The sequence below is a fragment of the Acyrthosiphon pisum genome, chromosome X (genome assembly GCF_005508785.2).
Source record: "Acyrthosiphon pisum isolate AL4f chromosome X, pea_aphid_22Mar2018_4r6ur, whole genome shotgun sequence".
Lineage (NCBI taxonomy): Eukaryota > Metazoa > Arthropoda > Insecta > Hemiptera > Aphididae > Acyrthosiphon > Acyrthosiphon pisum.
In genome coordinates, this window is record NC_042493.1 from 122,587,412 (window position 1) to 122,593,027 (window position 5,616).

A 5,616-nucleotide genomic window follows, 5' to 3' on the forward strand; every position below is an offset into this window, starting at 1 on the left:
GCGCTATGACTAGGTGGTTTCTAGTGAATAGAAATAATTTTAGTTTAAATTACATTCTCAAATTCGAAATTAATTTTTCTATTGATATTATATTAACTAATATTTTTATTATTTTTATTTAACCTGTATACGTAATACAAACTGATATTTCTAGCTGTGAAGATTTTAATTCAAAATATTATTTGAATAAAATCTAATGAAATATGCATTGAAATATTTCATCTATAATATTTTTTATTATAAAAAAAATTAAAATGTAAAATCTTAAAATACCTAACCGGAATAAAATAATATTTGTTAATTTTTAAAAGTATTATTTTATTTCTTACGTCTTATACGATTTTAATCGACAATACCGTTTCAGCGGTAAAACTAGTAAAACTAATGCTGCAGGTCAATAGTTCATACAATAATGAAAACATCGTAAAAATGCAGTTTATATGAAATAGTATGCGCTTAAACTCCCAAAACATGCATATTAAACTTCATATTTTTATTACTATTATATGCTATGAAAGGGATTTGTAGAACCATGCTTGCCGTGTTTTCCAATGTATATAGCTATAAAGAAACATTGAAATCCATAAAGTTACAATTCCTGATTATAATATGATATAGGTGCAGAGTGTAACAGAAAGACCTAACAAATAAAAAAAACAAAAACTGATACTAGTCAAACGTACGGCCAAAATTTTGAATAGTGAATGATTTAAGTATTATGTTAGGAAATTCCCTAAAAGAATACTCTGGAAAAAGTTATTACGTTTCAAATTAATATCTATATTATTTACTCTGAAAAACTATTACAAAAAATTGTAATAAATAAACTATTTGACTTGAGTTAACGTTTTTATCGTTAACATTTTTCTAAAAGTTGGCCATTTTGAGCTATCCCCAAAAAATTAATAACATTTAACATTTTTTATTTTCGGTTTGCATAAAAAAAAAGCTTAAATATTGATGAGAAGAAAAATTATTTCATTTGTCAGGTATTTCTGTTACATGCTGTATAATACCGACCTAACTGCTTAAATACATTTTTATGTATATAATATATGAGTTTTAGTCCATAATAATGTATTGCAATTTATTGTAAATCAAGATGAACATTTGTTTTCTCTTTCAGTTATTATCATGATTTAATTTATACCTGCATTATCATATTGTAATTATAGGCGACTTACAATCCGTGTATTTGAAATAAATAAATATCTATCAAACCCGCATGGCTGTGAACCAAAAATCGTCCTTAGCATACAGAGTTTCTATTCCCCAGTGGAACGAAATTCCTTAATAACGGTACTCAAAATCTCGAGAGAATTTGGAAAAATGGTCCTCCAGTAGGAGGTAAGACAATATTGGAAAATCCCAAAAATCAGATTTCGAATGACTCAACTGTATATTATTTCAGAAAAAAAAATGGGGTTAGCGTAACTAGGATTGAATATTTACAGAGGCCAGAGTCCTATAAAACCAAAGAGTAAAATAACAAGTGGTGAGGGGGGGCAAAGGGGGCCCTTATAAGATTCACTGAAGTTTAGTTGTTACAAAAAGTCCGCTGAAACCAAAATTGTATATAAACCGTAATTTTTTTTTGGTCATCTTCGTTCTTAGCACTACTTGATTTTTTTAATTTAATATACCGAACATTTTGATAACTGTATACAATGAAATCTAACGTATTTGCGTATACCGTATACGTACTCAAAAATAAAAATAACGGCTGTAACAGTCTGTAATAGTACCTAGCTACTTTGCAGCCTGCGCACAGGGAGTGCCACAGACGCACAATAAATTGAGAACCGAGTGTTGGAAATAAAATGATTATAATACGTATTATATAAGTAAATTAAAGTAAACGGACAATTTTTACAAATCATAAAATATATCGACTGATACCTAATAACGTTTTAAAACCACAACCACCGCGGTCCATCTCCGGCGCACAGAGTTATAATATATGTATAAAACAGAACAGTTTGTATCCTCACTGCTATAGGCAAAGTTTCTCGAGAACGGTATAGGCACCTACTCAAAACCTCTGGGATTTCGAAACACGGTCGTTATAATAGCTGTGCTTGGGGCGCGATAGGTGCGTTTGAAAATTCAAAAAAAATCACATTTCCAGCAACTGTCGGAGAGAAGAAAAAGGGGGTTACGTGTACCGACAAAACCGTGCTCGGTGAATCACCCCGCGGGTTTTACGGGCTACGCAATTCATTATTCTCGCACCGGGCCGGTACCTACCTACCTACCTACCTACCTATTATATCATGATATAGACGCCTAACCGATTTCATTGATTTTTACGTCGTCGAGCGACTCCTGCTGCACGCGCACACCCGACGACGGGACGGGCCAAGACATATTATAATATAGTACACACTTAAATGGCATTACCCACACAACATAACAGTACACCCTAGGTTATGGTGGCGGTGCTGCTGCAGGTCCGCATTGTTTCGCTTTCACCGGACGAACCGTTCGCCCCTCGTCGGCTGCATCGAGAAGGCGCGCGCCGAGTGCAGCGGGCCGCGTTTTGTATTCACACAATAATAATAATAATAATAATAATAATAATAATATAATATTATGTGCCCGTCGTTTATAACAATATAATAATATAATACTGTATGGTATATGATGTATTATGATAATAATATATACAATATAATGTGTTGTGCGTTGGTTTTTTTTTTTTTACTCGTGTCAGTGTGTGTGTGTGTGTGTGCGTGTGTTCGGGTTGAATCGGACAGATATGGAACACTTGAATACTAATTATTATTCGCTTTTATATATTATTTTAATAAAGTAAAAAACGTTTGTTTTTAATGGAATGACACTTTTTTTATTTTTATAATAAAAATACCATCTATAATACTCGGCGTGATAAGTGGGACTTCTAGGTGTTTATTGTATATCTTTTGATAATCATTAAAAGCATTTAGCTATATTATATAATATAGAAATTTGTTTCATGGCGATACGAATTTATATTTAAAAGTTTAGTTGCATATTTTGCATTTCGACCATCTTTCATTTACAAGTTTATATAGACAATTTTTTTGATATAAACGTGTAAGTTTAATAATTTTATATATAAAAAAAAAACGTGATTTTCAATAGATTTTCTTTGACTTGAGATATTAGCATGGCGGTTTTATTTATATAAAATAAATATTTTAAAATTAGTGTTTGTTTTCCTCATCGATCACTCGCATTGTTAGATATCGGTTCCTACACCACACGCGTGTTTCCCTAAAACTCGATGTAAAAAGAAAACAAATTGGAATAGAAACTCATAATTATTTGTTGCTGGAGGTCGCTACCAATCAGGTAACACCTCCAATCCTCAAATTAATTGTCTATTTATTTATTATTATCGTTTTTTTTTCTCTCTTTCTTCATTGTTATTCCTGTCACTTATGGGGTGTTACCAATGGGTATACCTTCCCTAATCTTATTATTCATATCATTTACCACTATTACTTGTCATTTATCAAACCTACTTATTATACTAAGAACATGTATTATAGATTGTAGATTACTTCAAATAAAAAAAAAAAAATTATTTGTTAATACGTAAGTTTTTATTATATATTAGTAATATAAGTAAAATAAAATATGTCTTATTTTATTGCAAATCCGTGAAACGAATTTATCATTTGCAATAATTAATTTATCATGTTTGCTAAAAATATGTATTTACATACAAATCCCAGCCCTAGTTATTAGCAAGGCTATGAATTTAATGCACTTAAAAACTATTAAATATGCATAAACATATGCAAAAAAACCACAAAAATGTAACTTATATTTTTATTTTTTTCATTATAATTTTTTATTAGTTTTAGTTTAAATAATATTGTTATTCATTGATATGACTTTTTAGGCTTGACTAGTCTTGATTTTCGTCGTATACAAGATTTATAAAAGAAATATGCTTAGAATAGCTTATTTTTCTACTTAAAATTATATATTTTACCTTTAAATTAGTTATTGTATTATACAATCAGTAATTTCTTTAGATTTCCAAACTTGATAGACCTCCTGTTTGGTGCCAATAAAGAAAGGGAGCGTTCTACATCTGACGAAGTTATTGGGGAAAACTTGAAATACGTCATGTCGCTACTGGTTAAATCTTCTGGTATATCCAAACCTACGTTCTTTTTTTCGCCAGTTAATATTCTTGAAATAATGCACATAATTTGAAATCTTTTGTTTTTGTTGAGAACTGTTTAATCTCGACTTCAATAATACAAAAGTCAATAATACACGTTAAACAATCGAGTAAAAATAGAATAGTTTCCATGAAACTATACAAGTCATAGTTTATACAAATACATTTAGTATTTTGATGTCAATTCAGAACAGATTGACCGAAAAAATCTAAATATTACGAAAAAAAGCATTTATACAAAAAAATCATTAAGATAATATGCATTTATATGCCCTAACCCATGAAATATGCAAAAATAATTCAAAATAAGATTTGGTATTTGAACTATAAGTCAAAACAAATTTTGGTCGAATCCATTTTATTATAAAGTGTAGTAAAAAAAACATTCAAATGCATTAAATTTACAGCCCTGGTTATTAGTGTTATTATACTTATTACCACAGCAGTTCGGTTCAAGTTTGACATCGCACCGAATTGTTTGGTTTGTGTTCAGTTCGACTACGGTTAAAGAGTTTGGTTCGAGATCATATTTTTGAGTTTGAACCACCGTACCTCTTGTACCACCCATATTAATATCATTATATGAAAACTCTAAAAAGGTGTTTTTTTATTCAATAAAGCAGAGGTCGGCAACCTTTTTAACGATGCAGGCCTTGGGGCATATTTTTTCAACTTTTCATCGATGGCCACATTAATCAACATACATTTTATATAATATGACATAATACTAGTAAATTTATTATTATTATAATATTATTCGGTTATTTTTTTCGTGGACATATGAGTATAAAAAAATCTAAATTGTACAGAAAAGTGGCTTTTTAGACAAAATCAAATTTTATAAAAAAATTTAAAATTTTTAATTAATGAGATTTCTGTTTCTGCAATAGCAGAGTATGATATTATTTTATTGTGTTATTTTATTTTTTCCTCAAGCAAAGAGTCACTATAGTGGGTGACTTATTAATCATGCATAGGTACCATGTTTTCGGTCTCTTTTCGCACACACTTATATTATTAGGGCTAGGAAATTCATGCTCAAAAAATCATTAAAATATGAAAGCATAAATTCCCTACAGGATCAATGAATAATATGCTATTAAAATATAAATTTAAAAAAAGTTCATAGTATTGGTTAAAACATTTTTATTTTAATTTCTATATAATATTTCTAAAATAATTATAAATTGTAATATATAGGGCTGGAATTTGTATGTAAATACATATTTTTAGCAAAACATGATAAATTAATTATTGCAAATGATAAATTCGTTTCACGTGATTTGCAATAAAATAAGACATATGTTATTTTACATATTTTTACATATTTCGTCATAAATACATATTTTTACATACTTTGTAAAATTTTCCCTTTTTTTTTACATATTTCGTAAATTTTGACTTGGTGGCTTAGTAATATTTTACATTTATATTTC